The 18,636-nt window shown below is 44.3% G+C and overlaps 1 protein-coding gene across 10 annotated transcripts in view; it reads right to left on the reverse strand.

The window, feature by feature from the left end:
- Positions 1–18,636, reverse strand: part of GNG12 (G protein subunit gamma 12) — a 170,165-nt gene that overhangs the window by 104,161 nt on the left and 47,368 nt on the right. For 2 of the 10 annotated variants that reach the window (XM_060206393.1, XM_060206391.1), the window contains exon 1: positions 11,154–11,451. The exons of 2 other annotated variants lie outside the window; for them this stretch is intronic. The gene's annotated coding sequence lies outside the window, so the exon portion shown is untranslated. Of the gene's footprint in view, positions 1–11,153; positions 11,452–11,871; positions 11,896–18,636 lie in introns of those variants that run through there. 6 more of the 10 variants (XM_016189366.2, XM_060206389.1, XM_060206388.1 and 3 more) reach the window with 5 other exon arrangements.

Genomic DNA, 18,636 nt, shown 5'->3' on the forward strand with positions numbered 1-18,636 from the left:
AAAGAATTACATTTTCAGTGATGAACTTAGTGAAGCAGATATGCAAGCTGATTCTTCATGATGCACAACTGATACCTGTAACACCACAATGCAGTGTTTTTTAAATTAAGTATATTAAGAAAGAAAATTGTAATATTTAAAACACACATTATGAGGATAGGGTACGGATCCATCTGCCACTGTCTGTGTCCAGCAGAGAAGCAAGTACAGAAGCCAGAACTCCCACCTTCTGCATCCCATAAAGAAATGTGGTCCATACTCCCGGAGGGGAAGATAATAGGAGAAGATAACCAGAGGGCTCTGAACCCCATCCATCCCACCAGGACCCGAAGCATCTGTTACCAGGAACCTTATTTTTATATCATCATTGAAAGGGAAGTGAACCTGGAAAACACCAGAGGAAGTCAGGCATTCTTTGCTTCATCACAGATAGAAGAGGGGGGAAAAAAGGAAGGACACTCGGAAGTGTAGGTGTGACCTAGAAAGACAGTAAAGTCAGGACCAAGGGAAAAAATGGGCAAAAAAAAAAAAATTACGTACATAGATAGATAGAGATAGTTAAAATGTCAGCCCCTATCTGCGACCTTGGGAGAACTGTAGCAATTTCCTTTCAGCAGAGGGGCTGTGGACACAGAACTCTGGTGATGGGAACAGTATGAGACTATACCCCTATTATCTTAGAGTTTTGTAAATCAACATTAAATCATAATAAGAATGCAAAAAAGGGTAAGATTATGGAATTGCAAAATAATAACCAAGCATTTTTTCTGGCAGTTGTTGCTGTAACTGGCAAGCCTTGAGAAGGAAAATCTTGCTGTTTTATGATTTACTATAATCTCAGATTCATAAAATGATTTAAAAAGTTGAAGGGCTTATTATTCTTTACTAAATGCCACAGGAGAAATTATCTTGATGTTAAAACTTTGACAAAGGATTGGCATGTGGCTCCTCCCCCATACATCTTTTTTTTTTTTTCACATAGAATCTTCTGGAAGAATTTCTATATCTATTCAGAAAAAAGGTAAGTAAAATAAAATACCTATAATGATTTGATATATGTACATAATGAAAAGATTCTCCCCACCTAATTAATGAAAACATCCACTACTTCACATATTTCTCTTTTTCTTTTGCTGCGAAAACATTTAAGTTATACTTTCTAGTAAAGTTCCGTAACAGAATAGTGTTGTGATCTCCAGTTTTCCTTCCTTCCTTCCTTCCTTCCTTCCTTCCTTCCTTCCTTCCTTCCTTCCTTCCTTCTTTCTTAATTACTGGATAGAGATAGAAAGAAATTGAGAGGGAAAGGGGGAGAGAGTGTGACTGAGAGACAGAGAGACACCTGCAGCCCTGCTTTATTACGCATGAAGCTTTCTCTCTGCAGGCGGAGAATGGGGCTGGATTCCTGTGCCTCTATCATGCCTTTCATTAGTTCCTCAGTCGTTATTCATGACAGAACTAAGACTTTACACATTTTTAAAAATGAAACTCTTATTTCCCCTACCCTTCAAACCCAACAATTACTTTTTTTTTTTTAATTTTTAGACACACATACACACAGAGAGAGAGAAAATGAGAGAGAGAGAGAGATCACAGCATCAAAGCTTTCTTTAATGTGGTAGGGGCTGGCCTCAAGCCTGGGTTATACACATGACAAAGCGACACACTATCCAAACAAGCTATTTCAAGACCCCCCCCCAACTTCTCTACTCTGTCTACATACAGTTTTTTTTTTTTTCCTGTCTCCAAGGTTATCACTGGGGCTCAGTGCCTGCACTTGAAATCCACTGCTCCTGTGGCAATTTTTTTCAAATTTTTTGGATAGGACAGAGAGAAATTGAGAGAGGAGGAGGAAACAAAAAGGGAGAGAGAAAGATAAGACACCTGCAGACCTGCTTCACCACCTGTGAAGGGACCCCCCTGCAGGTGGGGAGCTGGGGGCTCAAAACGGGATCCTTGCGCTGGTCCTTGTGCTTCGTACCATGTGCGCTTAACCAGGTGCTACTGCCCGGCCCTCCATAAATTTGACTTTTTTATTTCCATCTTTGGATTCCACATGTAAGTGAAACTATGCAGTACTGGCCTTCTTCTGTCTGGCTTCATAGAATGCCAGTAGTATTTTCATGACCCCACCAGAACAATGACTTGCACTAGATCATCTTATATAGATGGTATGCAGTAAAAATCAAATTCAAACTCAGGCCTAAATTGTTTGCTTTACATTTTTAAACCTAGCATAAATACCACTTCTTTGCCTAAATATACCCTCACATTCTAGCTCCATGAAATCAGTCTTCTCCTCCCTGAGTTCACACCATTACTTGATTCTTTTTATTGTGATCATTCCTGAACACGCTCACTTTTCTGACTGAATATGGTCCCAGGGGTCTATATTTTGTTTGTATCTCCCAGAGAATCTGGCATCCTGTTCAACACAGAGAAGGAACTCAGTGTTTACAGAAAGATGGGGGATGGATTTTTACATAGTTAAGATACAACAGCAAAAAAAAAATAGTTTGGTTAAAAATCAGAACATGTGAATATAGGCCAAAGGAACTGTGTGCTTTTTGCTACAGTACTCCTTATTCTGGTGAGCAGACTATCATGAGATAAGGAATTCTGAGGCCAAAAGTCTGTAGTAACCAAACAAGTCTAAACCACATTAAACAGAATGTCCTATGGCGTTTCCAGCCTAGGAAAAATCTGTACAATTCCACAGATATGTTTGCTGTGCTTTTATTAGCACATTCTGATTCTGATATAACTGACTCCTAAAATATTCTCTCTCCCTCTCTCTCTCTCTCTCTCTCCATGTCTGTATGTCTCTAAAGTCCTGGGTCAGCATTTGGGAAAACCTCAGATAAAAAAACATGGAACATCTGTTTCCTAACATGAGGAAAATTTACAGGAAACGATTAATGTTCACTGGGGAGAAAGAAAAATAATCTGGGTCAAACTAAGACATGAAGCATCCAAAATTCACAATTTAAGAGAGGGTAGCCTACAGTAAGTCATCCGACCTTCAGAACCGAGGGGAGAGATGTCATGTTTCAGTCCTCACCCTCCAGAGTAGTCTCAGGTCTTCTGTCTCTCCTGATGTTTACCTGACCCCTGGCAATCTGGCTCAGTTAGCATGGGTGCCTTCATAGAATAAGCACAGTGCTGTCAGCAGGGCCAGTGAAGACCTAACCAAACAGGATGGTGAAGAAATTACCCTCTGAGAAAGATCTAGAATGGCTTTTCTCTCTCAAGGTGGCTAGTTTCCTGGTGGCTCTGTGAACCATGCTGTTCCCAGAAGCCTTTGGGTGCCTGTGGAAGGTGTGGGGTGTGGTAGAGAATAAAATCTAGGGGGGCAGGAGGTGGCCCATATGGTTAAGCTGAAGGACCTGGGTTCAAGTCCCCACTCCCCATCTATAGAGGGGACAATTCACAAGTGGTCAAGCAGGTCCTTTCTTTCTCGCTTGGTCTGTCTGTCTGGCTGTCTATCTCCCCACCTCAATTTCTCTCTGTCCTATTAAATAAAAAAATAAAATAGATAATACATTTTAAAATGGCTTCTGGGGGAGTTGGGTGGTAGCGCAGTGGGTTAAGTGCATGTGGCACGAAGCGCAAGGACCAGCTTAAGGATCCCGGTTCGAGCCCCCAGCTCCCCACCTGCAGGGGAGTCGCTTCACAGGCGGTGAAGCAGGTCTGCAGGTGTCTGTCTTTCTCTCCCCCTCTCTGTCTTCCCCTCCTCTCTCCATTTCTCTCTGTCCTATCTAACAATGGCGACATCAACAACAATAACTACAACAATAATTTTTTTAAAAGGGCAACAAAAGGGAAAATAAATATTCTAAAAAACAATGGCTTCTGAAGCAATGGATTCTTAGTGCCAGCACCAAGCCCCAGCAGGGGAAAAAAAAAAAAGAAGAAGAAGACAATCTAGTCCTCTCTTCATGGAGTAGACACTAAGTCATAAGAACCACTCATCCAGCCATCCTAGCTCTAAGCAATCCACAAATTCATCCCAGTAAGTAAAGGAGCACAGAAGAGAGGTACCAGCAGCAGCCTGGGCTGATCACTGGGAGGACGCCAGTGGTAGAGTGGAAGGGTGAAGACGGAAAGGGAGGAAGGAGCCAGGCAAAGAAACCGGCCCATGTAGGGGCTTCCGAGGAATCAAGCACCAACCTGATCTTGTGTGCAGCTCAGTGCCTGGGGGTAAGGTGTTTCAAATCAGAGAGAGAGAGAGAGAGAGAGAGAGAGAGAGAGACCTCACTGTCTAAGGAGCAGGAGCATGCATGACCCAGAGGAGGGAGCCACAGTGATAACCGTAAGGCCAAAGGAAATGACCCAACGCCTCCAGTGCCCTTGGTTCAGAAAGACCTGGCACAGATACATCCACAGGAAACAGCCAAGGCCTTTTGAGGGCACAATCTCTACAGTGCAAGGTGACAAGATTGTTCTGTCAGAGGTGATGCTGGTCAGTTCCCCCCTCCAAGGGATGATAACCAGCACTCAGATACCCCATCTCACAGATGGAATAGTTAGCAGAGTTTTTCACAAGCCCAAGAGGAAGATAGAATTAACTCCATCGGATAGCTAAGTGTTGAGTTTTAGAACCAGTCTTTCTTATTTTTAATTTTTCTATTATATTTATTTATTTATTTATTGGGTAGAGACAGTCAGAAATTGAAAGGAAGGGGGAGAAAGAGAGGGAGATAGACAGAGACATACCTGCAGACCTGCTTCACCACTTGCGAAGCTTTCCCCGCAGGTGGGGACTAAGGGCTTGAACCCGGGTCCTTGCACACTGTAACATGTGTGCTCAACCAGGTGCACCACCACCTGCCCCCCTAGAAACTAGACTTTATTGAGATTTCTTTCTGATAACTGATCTTACTTTAACACAGGGAAACAAACTTATCTAAGGCCTGGGCCTTTCTGAATTTAGCCCTGGAAAAGTTCCATGCCCCTGGAATTCTCTGAATGTCACACAAACTAAGGCATTTGGGGACTCTACTTGGAGTTTTTGAGATGTGTGGAAGGTCAATAGGTTTCAAGCCCCAAGTTCTATATGGGAACAAATGCAAAGTTACATCTGACCTCCTGTCATCCCACTTCAGCTCTCCCTACTAATCTGAATTTTTTTGAGCTATGGGGCCTTTTGAGCTATCTAGGGGAAATACTTAATGATTCTATAGAACTGGAAAAAGTTTATAGGGAATGGTATTTACAAAACAGAGAAGGCAAGCTGAGGGTCTAGCGTTCACTAGACGCCAGGCCGAAGGGAAAGAATTACTTTCTCGATTCTGACAGAACACAACCACTAGCCGTGTTAGGCCTGCTGGTACTGGTTGAGAGATAACTAAATATCTTTCAGCTTTAAAATCTGGTGTTGAAAAATAAAGATTTACTTAATTTAGGCAAGGCCATTTATTTTGTAGGAGTAAGCCTACTTTCACATACATTTGTTGACTCAGTGTCTTATAGGGAGAGGCTCACTGCAGTGAACCACATTCCCACTATCCCACAGAGTTAAAAAGTCTAGAAGACAAAACACACCACAGTTTGCAAAGACATGGGTCAGAAGATGATCTTTTATGGTCCTATCTGACCAGTAGGACTTTTGCAGGATAAAAGACAGTGAAATACCAGGGGTGTCCTGGAGCTCCGCTTCCCCAGAGACCTACCCTACTAGGGAAAGAGAGGCAGGCTAGGAGTGTGGATCCACCTGTCAATGCCCATGTGTAGCAGGGAAGCAATTACAGAAGCCAGACCTTCCACCTTCTGCACCCACAATGATCTTGGGTCCATACTCCCAGAGGGAGAAAGAATAGGAAAGCTATCAGGGGAGGGGATGGGATACAGAGATCTGGTGGTGGGAATTGTGTATGGTTGTACCCCTCCTATCCTACAGTTTTATTAATGTCTCCTTTTTAAAATAAATAAAAAGTAAAAAAAAAAATGGTGAGGGAGTCGGGCGGTGGCACAGCAGGTTAAGCGCACGTGGCGCAAAGTGCAAGGACCGGTGTAAGGATCCTGGTTCAAGCCCCCAGCTCCCCACCTGCAGGGGAGTCGCTTCACAAGTGGGTGTCTGTCTTTCTCTCTCCCCCTCTCTGTCTTCCCCTCCTCTCTCTATTTCTCTCTGTCCTGTCCAACAACAACGACATCAATAGCCACAACAATGTTAAACAACAAGAGCAACAAAAGGTAAAATAAATAAATAAAGATGGTGAAATGTTGGGCCACACAGAACTACAGAACAGAAAATTACCAGGGACCATGGGTGAAATGATGATACCTGAGTTTTTACTACAGTGACTGACTCAGCAACTGGAGTACAGTCCTTATCTGATAATGGTGACATCAGCTCTTGGCCAGCACTTCTTTTCTCGGAAGGGCTAAGGAGTGAAACAGATCTGTGGCCTTCGGAGAGAGGAGATGGAGAAAGACTTCAGCCTGACAGGAATGAGTCCAGGGCCCTCCAGTAAATCCAGATTTAGAGTTCAGCTCCTGTTAGCTGGCACAATGGCCTTTGTGAGAATGACTGATAGCTAGCAAGCGTCAATGAAGACAGTTACATTAACACTTTTTTTTCACCCCAGCAACAATGACCTCCAAGACAATTCTGATTTGCTTTCAATGAAAAAGCAAAAAAATAAAAGCCCAATCATGGTTGACTAGAACGTTCAAGATAAAACCATTTGATTGGGGGCCGGGTGGTGGCGCACCGGGTTAAGTGCACATGGCTCGAAGCACAAGGACCCCCCCCCCCCCCCGCACAAGGATCCTGGTTCCAGCCCCCCCCCCCCCCCCCCCCCGCTCCCTACCTGCAGGCGGGTGGGGAGGATCACTTCACAAATAGTGAAGCAGGTCTACAGGTGTCTATGTTTCTTTCCTCCTCTCTTAATTTCTCTCTGTTCTATCATACAACAACAGGAAAAAAGATGGCCTCGAGGAGCAGTGGATTTATAGTGCAAGCACCAAGCCCCTGGAGGCAAAAAACAAATAAACAAACAAAAAACCCACTTGATATGACTGAGCTTTGACTAGCCTCGTAAAATTTATAAGAATGGGGGTAGATAGCATAATGGTTATGCAAAAAGACTCTTCTGTCTGAGGGTCCAAAGTCCCAGGTTCAAACCCTCCCCCACACACACACATTCACACAACCACCACTACCACCACCATCACCACCACAAGCTAGAGCTAAACAGTGCTCTGGTTAAAAAACAAACAAACAAAAAAAAAAACACTTATGCCAGCTTTCTCGGGTAACTGCAATTCTGTTCTTTAATGGAAAGAATCATTTTGCCCACGAGACTTAGCTCTAATCACATCTCTCCTAATGATGGCATACTTTCTGCCAGGCACCGAGACAGAGAAAGTCATCACAGAAATATTCAGACTGCATAGAGACTGGTAGGAGGCAGGAGGCACAGACGGCACTGCCCTGAGTCTGAATCAGAGAAACACAGAAGACACACAAGGCTTTGTTTTCACTCTTTCTACCCTAGTGCACATGACTATGCTTCTCCGGGCTCTGGTCAGAAGAGGAGGATGAGAAGTGAGGTAAGTCTTGGAGGTGAGACCTTCTCACCTCCAAGGTGTGAATGACCTCCTCTTGTCACTAAACCCACTCAGTGACTGTGGTATGAAATGGCCCACCCTATTTGGGGCGAGGGGCTGGATCCCACTGAGTGGTTCTATCTTAAACTGTAGCCAAATTAAAAAAAAAAATAAAAAAGATTCTGGGGATTTGTTCATCCTTTGCTGCATCAAGAGACCAACAACTCCTAAAAGCAACAAGCAGAGCTGTTAGGAGAACTCACCTGCTTGTCAAGTACAAGCCTGCCTCTACTGGCCAGGAAGGGGCTTCAGTGCTGGGGTATCTTTCCGTCTCTTCCTTTTCATCTGTCTCTCGATCTGTCTGACAAAGTTGAACTGGCGTAGTGAGGCCCTGACCATACGAACGGTAACAACAAAGCAAACAGCAAACCCACACGAATCCAGCTGTGTTCAATATAATCTACTCAAAGTGGGAAAACAACAGCTACAAAAAAGAAAAAAAAGATCTATACATATGGTACCTTTCTTTCTTTTTAAAAAAATATTTTATTTGTTAATGAGAAAGACAAGGGGAGAAAAAGAAATAACAAAACATCAGGGAGTTGGCTGGTAGCGCAGTGGGTTAAGCGCAGGTGGCGCAAAGCGCAAGGACAGGAGAAAGGATCCCGGTTCGAGCCCCTGGCTCCCCACCTGCAGGGGAGTCGCTTCACAGGCGGTGAAGCAGGTCTGCAGGTGTCTATCTTTCTCTCCCCCTCTCTGTCTTCCCCTCCTCTCTCCATTTCTCTCTGCCCTATCCAACAACGACGACATCAACAACAATAGCTACAACAATAAAAACAAGGGCAACAAAAAGGAAATAAATAAATATTTTTTAAAAAATTATTCAAAAAAAGAAAGAAAGAATAAGACATCACTCTAGTCCATGTGCTGAACTCAGGACCTCATGCTTGAGAGTCCAATGCTTTATCCACTGTGCCGTCTCCCAGACCACCACTGGGTACCTTTCTTACATTCATTCAGGTGAACCTTTGCCTTTTTTTTTTTCTTCTTCACAAGTTTCTTAATCATTATGGGTGTCAATATCTGTGCTTGTTACATGTTAGGTCAAATAACCAGGTGCGTGAGTAAACACTTTGCAAACGACAAAGCATGATTCAAATATGAAATATTTGTATTCCCTGACAGAATGCAACCAGTAAAAGACTGTTTCGGTCTGGTTTAACTCCAGTGTGCTTGTCCAGACACCTATAAATGGATAACCTGCTGTCTCCGAATCATTAAGAGGATCAGATGCTACAAGCATCCTTATGGCTTCCCGTTAACTTACTTGTAGCATCTAATCTTGCGTTGTTCAACAGAAGGGGCTTAAATGACCTCCCTGTCTGGGATTGATTTTTCCCAAATGAGTGTATATGTTCTTACAGTGTGTTGTGTGAAAAAGAATGTCTAACAGGAAAAAAAAAAGTATGTAGCACTTTGTGCTCTTAAGAGGGAAAAAAAATGTAGCTTGCTAGGTAACTGGGGAATAACTGCTCACTACAGTGTTCTGCTTGGTCAGCTCAGACTTTGCCTTGTGGCCACAACAAACTAGTACTTTGTATGTTTAGCTCCACTTGTGAGATTTACATATTTACATATATGCCTGACAAGCATTTTTACATTGAATATGAGAACACTTCTCAGCTAGATTTTTTTTAACTTTAGAGCTTTGAGCGATAACTTACAGTATAGCCTTTTTAAAAAATGTATTTATTTGTTTATTTATTTATTTTCTCTTTTGTTGCCCTTGTTTTTTTATTGTTGTTGTAGTTATTGTTGTCGTTATTGATGTTGTTGTTATTAGATAGGACAGAGAGAAATGGAGAGAGGAGGGAAAGACAGAGAGGGGGAGAGAAAGACAGACACCTGCAGACCTGCTTCACCGCCTGTGAAGCGACTCCCCTGCAGGTGGGGAGCCTGGGTTTGAACCAGGATTCTTACACCAGTCCTTGCGCTTCCTGCCATGTGCGCTTAACCTGCTGCACTACCGCTCGACTCCCTAGGCCCGTCACCAAAGGTCTGTGTCCCCACCCCCGCCCCCCAGAGATAACCACTACAGTTCTCCCACAGTCTCAGATATATATGCATTTTTTCCACATTTTCAATTCTCTCTATTCCACATGAGCGAAACCACTCTGTAGTTGCGCTTCACCTCCTTACTTGCTTAGGAACATCCACATTCACACCCATTGTGAACTGCACAGTCTGCTCACCCCATCTTGAGGACGTGTACAAACAGCCCCAGGGGAAAACAAAAACCACCATCCAGAGCCAAGAAAGAAAAAAATCACTCGGCTTACCACTAGAAGGGGCTTTAAAAGCAGGTAAGAGTTCCTTTAAGCAGCCTGGACACAGCTCTGACTAGCTAGCTCTCAGTGACTAGCTGGCATATACCACGTTCAGCTTCTCTCCTTTATGAATCTCAACGTCTCATTTGTTTATGTATCTACACAGACACAGTACAAAGTCCTTTAATTATACAGGCTGTACCTTATGCTTCCATTATTTGCTTTCCTTCTCACAAGAATAAGCTCTTTACTTACTTACTTTCCCAATAAATGGGATGGTGGTAGGGGAAAGACTCTGGATGTAGGTGCTCAGATTCCCAAAGGGAAAAGGAAAATAAAACAGCTAACTGGGAAATCAAGCTGGTATTTATCTGACACCTGCCAGAACTAGCTTTCACCCTCTAAAAGTGATTCCTCTTACCCTACCGACAACTGTGGATACCGAGTTCTCTCTTAAACTTTTAAAACTCATTTTCTGTCGACTGCAAAAGTCTTTCTTGGGGGCCAGGTGGGTGGCACACCTGATTAAGCACACACATTACAGTGCACAAGGACCCAGGTTCAAGCCCTTGGTCCCCACCCGCAGGGGGAAAACTTCACGAGTGGTGAAACATGGCTGTAGGGGTCTCCATCTCTCTCCCTCTCTGTCTCCCCCCTACTCTCATTTCCTCTCCAACCTCTTTCTCTAATAATAATAATAATTTTTTTTAATCTTTCTCTAACCAGATTTTAATGTGACCTCCTCTACCTCTTTAGGATGAAAAATCAATCAGTACCCCCCCGCCCCGCCCCAGTTCTTCAAACACTAGGCAAATAGTAAAAGAAGTATGAGGCGAGAGAAAGCAAAGGCCAATTTACTGATAATAGGTCTACCTTATAAACACAAGTGAAAGACTCAGAACTGTTGAACAAAACTCACCAGAAGGGCCAAGAGACCATCCTTTCCCCTCTCCTTTTTTATTTTTTTCTTCAAAGATTTATTTCCTTAGAGAAAAAGAGGGATCAAAGAACCACTATGGTTATATACAGTGTAGAAAATAAAACTAAGGGTCTCAAGTCTATAAAACATTTGCTCTACCTGCTGAAACACTATCTTTAAACAGCCCCAATAACTAACCCAGAGGATACGAGGGAGGAGAAGAGGAAAGTCAGCCAGGAAGATAACGTACATGAAACTATTTAAAAATTTGCCTTCTCCACTGATGAGATCTACTCCTTAATGGAAATGGTTACAAGTCAGTATCAGTGGTGCAACAGGTAGAATCCATCCATCCTTACCATGCAGGATGGCTCAAGTTCAAGCCCCTGGTCCTACCTGCAGGGGGGAGAAGCTGGAACAATGCTGTGTTTCTTCTTCTCTATCTCTCTCTCACCATATATCCAGAAGAAAAAAAATCAAAGAAAAAAAAAAAGGTCACTAGGAGTGATAGGAGTTATTGTGTAAGCACCTACCCACCCTCATAACCTGGTGGGGCTGGGGGAGAGAGAGAAAAAAAAAAAAAAAAAGGAAAGAAAAATACTGAATACAACCCTTTGAATAAAGGTCATCTCCATTCTGCTTTCAGAGTCCATCCCATGAAGTTAATACTTTGTCACACACACTGTGGAAGTGACAAGTTTCTGCTCCCTACAAGGGAAACTATGATATGCATTTTCATTTCCCTTCACTTAGATTCTCTCTCTCTCTCTCTCTTTTTTTTTTTCCTCCCTAAATCTGAGCAACTTTCAAATAAGGCATCTCCATTCCCAGCCCTTTCTCCAGATGCCAGAGCTAAACGTTTATCCAACTGATTTCTTAACATCTCCCCAAGGAGGCCTTATTAGGCATCTCCAACTTGACAGTGGTCACAACCAAAGCCTGAATGATCTCTGAGTCTGCACTAACTCTGGGGCCCCCTTTTCAGGGGGAGACAACACTCCTGTCCTTGCTCCAAGCTCAAGCCTTAGGCCTCTCTGCCTCCGTCCTCTATAGTCCACCTCACCTCTACCCACTCACCTTGTGGATGCCGGCAGCCCCTCCGCCCAAATGCCTCTTGAGTGAAGATCACATGTGAGCCACTCCAGCACTATCCTAGCTCAAGCTGGCAGCATCAGTTACCTGGGTGCCTGCAGACATCTCTGTATTCCTTTCTGAGCTCACTCTGGGCGGACCCTAGTTTAGTCAGATCTCCTCACCATCTTGTTCAACACGCTAACACTTGCCAGTCCACGCCCAGGACAGTTCACCCTGGACCTACCAGGCCCTACATAAACAGAGTGTGAGTTCCTAACTAACCTGTTAGGCCACCCCCCACCTTTTATTTTGATTGATTGACTGATTTTTGATTATCTTCATTTATTGGACAGAGACAGTCAGAAATCGAGAGGAAAGGGGGTGATAGAGAGACAGAGAGACAGAGAGACAACTGCAACTCTGCTTCACCACTCGTGAAGCTTTCCACCTGCACTTGGGGACTGGGGACTCGAACCTGGATCCTTAATTGTAACATGTGCACTCAACCAGGTGTACCACCACCACCACCACCACCACCAAAAACAACAACACCTTTTTTTTTTTTTTTTTTTTACCAGAACACTGATCAGCTCTGGCTTATGGTAGTGTGGGGGATTAAACCTGGGACTTTGGAATCTGAAGCATAAGAGTCTGTTTGCATAGCCATTATGCTATCTACCCCTGCCCCCCTTTTTTATTAGTGATTTAATATTGATAACTGTACTGTATCGACTGCCAGAGTTCTGTATCTCTGTTCCCTCCACTATAAGCTACAGCAGTTCTCTCAAGGTTGCTGACATGGGTTAACTACTATTTCTACATCTACTACTGCAGATATGGGTTAACTACTATTTCTACATCTACTATTTCTACACATTTGCTCCCCCCCCTTTTAAGGTCCTATCATCTCTTCCTTTCCAAGTCACACATATACCTATTATTACCTCTAAGTGTCCCTTCCTTTTTCCCTCCTCTCTCTCCGGTTCCTGATGGAATTGTAGTTCAGAGCCCTCTGGTCATCTTCCCCCTAAAATGGGAGTATGGATCAAAACCATTGGGGGAAGGGGTGCAGAAGGTGAGAGTTCTGTCTTCTGGAATTGCAAGTAGACTCATACCGCCAGCCTGTTTCCATCTTTCCCTAGTGGGGGCAGGGCTCCGAAGCAATGAGCTTCCAAGAGACACTGGTGAGGTTGTGTACCCAGGCACCAATTCCCCTTTCTCTTCAATGTTCCATGCTATTTCCTGCCTTGAGGTCACGCCATGAATTCTTCCTTGGACTTGACCTCCTCCCAGATGCCACAAGCCTATCTATACACTTGCTGCTTGAAGGCCCTCAGGTCTCTGTCACAAGGTCCCTCTCCTCAGAGAGGCCCTAGTCTCTCTTCCCTTCCCTGGCTTTGCTCTTCCTTAGAGCTCTCACCACTTCCTGGCACTCAGTTTTCTATCCTATTGAATGATTAGCTCTCTGCTTCACTGGAATGGAAAGTCTGTAAGAGAAGGAAGCTGTTTGTTCATGGCTGTGCCCCAGTGCCAGGGGCGGTGCTTGGCACAGACTAGGCATTCAGTGAAATCCTTCCTTTTTGGTTACCAAATGAATACATGTTCACAGCCCGTCAGAAATATTTTGTTGAACTAATTTTTTGATGTTTGCATGATACGCAAATAAGTGTTTCTTTTTTTTTTTTTTTTTTTTTTCTCCAGTGAACCTTAAGGTTAACGAACACAGGGCTTCCCACCTCCCACTCACCCCTAAATCTGCTCTCTTCAGAAACACAACTCCTTGCACTCCAGAAACCATGCTAGAGGTTCAGTACATACAAACTCATGGCTCGAGCCTGAGTTCTGACTAGGTCCTGGACACAGCTGACAAGAGTTCTGATTCTTATGAAAGTCTTGCCACTTGAGGGTTTCAAAAAGTGCTCTGAGAACTCCAGAAACCAAGCAATTAGGAGATGTCCTGCCTTCTTCATGCCAGCATTTCAGTTCATTCTGAAAATGGCTGGACCCAATCTTAATGCTGAGTGGTTTGCTACACTGCGTGTGTAGTGTGCTTCCAGATGGCTAGGGCATTGTAGCCACAGGAAACACTGTGGGGTGTTAGAAAGAAAAAAGGAAAGACAGAAAGAAAGAAAGAAAGAAAGAAAGAAAGAAAGAAAGAAAGAAAGAAAGAAAGAAAGGGAGGAAGAAAGGAAAAAAGAAAGGAAGGAAAGAAGGGAGGAAAAAGAAAAGAAGGAAGAAAGAGAGAACGAGGAAGGAAGGACAGAAAGAAGGAAGGAAGGAAGGAAGGAAGGAAGGAAGGAAGGAAGGAAGGAAGGAAGGAAGAAAAAAGAATTCCTAGGAGAAGGATTCTCCCTGCTAGGCACCACCCTTGACCACACTTGTGTTTTCTGGCTGCTGCTTCAATCCGGGTGCTTCTCAGCAGAGCAGTGTTTTTCTTCATGAATGAAGCCCATTTATCTTAGCACCAAGGCTCCAGTGTCAGCTCCCAGGGGAGAGCCATGCTCCAGCCCTCCAGCTCTCTGCCAGCACTGAAGTGAGGGCTGCCCAACAGAGAAGGCTATCTCTCCCTTTGTGAATCCCACCTCTCTCTCCTTTGTTTTTTACGTGCGGGTCCGAAGGAGGGAAAGTGATGCGTGCAGGTATAGACTGTTAAGCACTCTGTCATCAGAGTGGGAAAGTTCCCACATGATTCTTTTTTTTTTTTTTTTTTTTGCCTCCAGGGCTATTGCTGGGGCTCAGTGCCTACACTAGGAATCTATTGCTCCTGGAGGCTATTTTTTCACCTTTTTATTGCCCTTGTTCTTTATCGTTGTTGTTATTATTATTATTATTATTATTGTTATTGCTGTCATTGTTCTATAGGACAGAGAGAAATTGAGAGAGGCAGGGAAGACAGAGAAGGGGAAAGAAAGATAGACACCTGCAGACCTGCTTCACTGCTTGTGAAGCGACCCCCCTGCAGGTGGGGAGCCGGGGGCTCGAACTGGGATCCTTGTGTTGGTCCTTCGCTTGGCGCCACATGCGATTAACCTGCTGTGCCACCGCCCGGCGCCCACAAGATTCATCTTGCCTTTAAGTCACAAGCCTGAACTCTAGTGTGCGTGTCTGTGTGATTAATAGAACTTAACTCCACTGTGGTCCTTTTGCCCTCCTCAGGCTGCCCTCTGAGCTGGCATAAACCATCCCAGTGACATTCTGCACGACCCTCAGATGCCTGAATTCTTCCGCACAGTTTTGCTGCTAACCTTCCCTTTGGCCTCTCTGCCTCCCGCAACTACTGTTTTAACGTTTCTTCTTCTCACTTAGCTCAGTTGGGGAAGAGTTTTGTTAACCATCCATGTGCCGGTGTCAGCACAGGGCTTCAGGCAATAGCCAGGGCTTTGCACTAGCTTTGCACTAGAAAATAAAATTTTGCTATTTTAATTCCTCCATTCCCTTTTTCTTTTGCCAGTGGAAAAAAAATTAAAAAGGGGTGGGTGCAGAACTGTCTCATGCAACAACAAAGAAACAGAGAAACACTTGGGGCTCTAAAAGGTCCAGGTTCGGGGGTCGGGTGGTGGCGCAGTGGGTTAAGCGCATGTGGCACAAAGCGCAGGGACCGGCGTAAGGATCCCGGTTCGAGCCCCCGGCTCCCCACCTGCAGGGGAGTCGCTTCACAGGCGGTGAAGCAGGTCTGCAGGTGTCTATCTTTCTCTCCCCTTCTCTGTCTTCCCCTCCTCTCTCCATTTCTCTCTGTCCTATCCAACAACGAATGGTGTCAAGAAGGGCAATAATAATAACCACAACGAAGCTACAACAAGGGCAACAAAAGGGGGGAAAAATGGCCTCCAGGAGTGGTGGATTCATGGTGCAGGCACTGAGCCCAGCAATAACCCTGGAGGAGGGGAAAAAAAAAAAAAAACCTTAAAAAAAAAAAAAAAAAGGTCCAGGTTCAATCCCCCATACCACTATAAGCCAGAGCTGAAACAGATAACTACAAAAATTCTTTTTTAAAGAAATTTTTATTATCTTTATTTATTGATTGGATTAGATATGGCCAGAAATTGAGGGAAGAGACTAAGGGGGAAAGAGACAGAGATACACCTGCAGCCCTGCTTCACTTGCAAACCTTTCCCCCTGCAGGTGGAGACTGGGGACTTGACCCCAGGTCCTTGTACATTGTGATATGTGCGCACAACCAGGTGCACCACCACCTGGTCCCAGCACAAGACATTTCTTTATATATATATATATATATATATATATATATATATATATATATATATATATATTGCCTTTTTTTTTCTTTTAAAATTTTTTTTTATTATCTTTATTTATTGGATAGAGACTGCCAGAAATCGAGAGCGTAGGGGAGACAGAGAGGGAGAGAGACAGAGAGACACCTGCAGCCCTGCTTCACTGCTTGTGAAGCTTTCCCCCTGCAGGTGGGGACTGGGGGCTCGAACTTGGGTCCTTGAGCACTGTAACGTGCTCTCAACCAGGTGCGCCACCACCCGGCCCCAGCACAAGACATTTCTATCTCGCTCAAAAACCAAACAAATGATGAAGTCTGAAAAGGAAATCGTCTCCACTAAATTTGAATGTTGTCATTTTTTTCTCCCTCCTAGTTTATCTGTTAAACGTGTGGTCTCCACATTTCCCCACTGCCAGAACCTCCATTGTTCAGATGAGAGCTGTGGTCTAAGGGTTGGCATATGCCCTGTTCCCTCTACGAAGCTGGAGAGGAGACTCTGTGAGGAGGCTGGGCACGGACTTTGCTTGCCCATAAAAACAAGAGCTGTGTGAAGAGGTGATTTATAGCTTCTCAGTTTTGAAAGGGCTTATAGGCATACAACTGTGATAGTCACTGAGTGACCACCAGGAAGCAAGGCTATATTCTTTTTATTCATTTATTTTCCCTTTTGTTGCCCTTGGTTTTTTAAATTATTATTATTGCTGTAGTTATTATTGTTGTTGTTATTGATGTCATCATTGTTAGATAGGACAGCGAGAAATGGAGAGAGGAGGGGAAGGCAGAAAGGGGGAGAGAAAGACAGACACCTGCAGATCTGCTTCACCGCCTGTGAAGCGACTACGCTGCAGGTGGGGAGCTAGGGGCTCGAACCAGGATCCTTATTCCAGTCCTTGCGCTTTGTGCCACGTGCGCTTAACCCGCTGGCTACTGCCTGACCCCCGCAAGGCTATATTCTAACATCTCATTATAGTGAAGAGAATACATGATGGGAGTGAAAAAGAGACAGATACCTGCAGACCTGCTTCATCGCTTGTGAAGCAACTCCCCTGCAGGTGGGGAGCCGGGGGTTCGAACCAGGATCCTTATGCTGGTCCTTGTGCTTCCGCTAAGTGTGCTTAACCGGCTGTGCTACTGCCGGACCCTCGAAAGGCTGTATTCTAACGTCTCAATATAGTGAAGAGAATACATGATGGGAGTGAAAAAGAGAATAGATACTTAGTAGCAAATGACAGGGAAGGAAAAAAACTTTCTCCTCCAGAATTTCTGGACTTCGGGAAATAATATTCTTCTCGTTAGGGTTACACCTACTACTGTGTTCTCTCTCAATCTCTCACTCACATCTACTCAGACAAGAAAGGCAAAAGAGAGGGTTCGTGGCTTCTTATTTCAGTCTGGAATGTATAAGTAAAAACATCTGCTTAGCAAACTTCAGGCTAATGGAGCAGATAGGTTTGCTGTTGGTGCCCATGTTTTATTTGGTATTTAAGTTCAGTCTTTCTCAATCCACAGTGGTTTCTCCATTCAGTCAAGCAGCAGATTTGTCCTTCCACTGATCTATCCAACCACACACATTAGTCATCTTTTCTTTTTTTCTTTCCTTTCCCTTTCCCCTTTCCCTCCCCTCCCCTCTTCCTTTCCTTTCCTTTCCTTTCCTTTCCTTTCCTTTCCTTTCCTTTCTCTCCTCTTTTCTTGTCTTTTCCTTTCCTTTTCTTTTTCCTCCCTCCCTTCCTTCCTTTCTCTCTCTCTTTCTTTCTTTCTTGGGGGTGGGTGGTAGCGCAGCGGGTTAAGCGCACATGGCACTAAGCACAAGGACCGGCATAAGGATCCCAGTTCAAACCCAGGGCTCCCCACCTTGCGGGAGGGGGGTCACTTCACATGCAGTGAAGCAGATCTGCAGGTGTCTATCAATCTACCTTTTTTTTTTCTTTTTTCCCTGCCAATAACTGCTGAGTCCCTCCCTCACGTCACACATTCTATTGGGCTGTGGGACACAAACAACCCAAAGGACAGAAAGAAATACAGACACCGAGGTTCAGAAGGATTGAACACATTCTCTAAAACCACCAGTCTACAAGTGATGGAATTAAAAGTCAAATGTAGGACTGTCTGAATGCACAGTCCAGGTGTTTCCCACAACACAATGTGATTTCAAACTCAACCAGCTCTTTGTCAGCCTGATTTTAAATTAACAAGAACTATGTTGCTTTAAAAACATCTACAGCTTGGTTGCTCCCACACTCTGACTGGCACTGGCGGTGACGCCAGATCTGTTAAATTAGAGTGTATGCAGACATCTCTGCACCCAAACCAAATGTCCACTTTCCCTCCTAAAAACCCGAGTGACACGTTCACAGGGGTGGAAATGTCACCAGGGCAATATGTGTCTCCACCACGCTCATCTTAACATCTATGAGGTGTCCTCTCCCTCTCCCTCTCCCTCTCCCTCTCTTAATTAAATGAAGGAAAATGAGCCAGAGGAAGATGCTGTCTCAGCAAATGCTGCCTGCCAGTTCTTAAGACTCTTAGTTTAATGA

Source organism: Erinaceus europaeus, chromosome 13, assembly GCF_950295315.1.
Source record: "Erinaceus europaeus chromosome 13, mEriEur2.1, whole genome shotgun sequence".
Classification (NCBI taxonomy): domain Eukaryota; kingdom Metazoa; phylum Chordata; class Mammalia; order Eulipotyphla; family Erinaceidae; genus Erinaceus; species Erinaceus europaeus.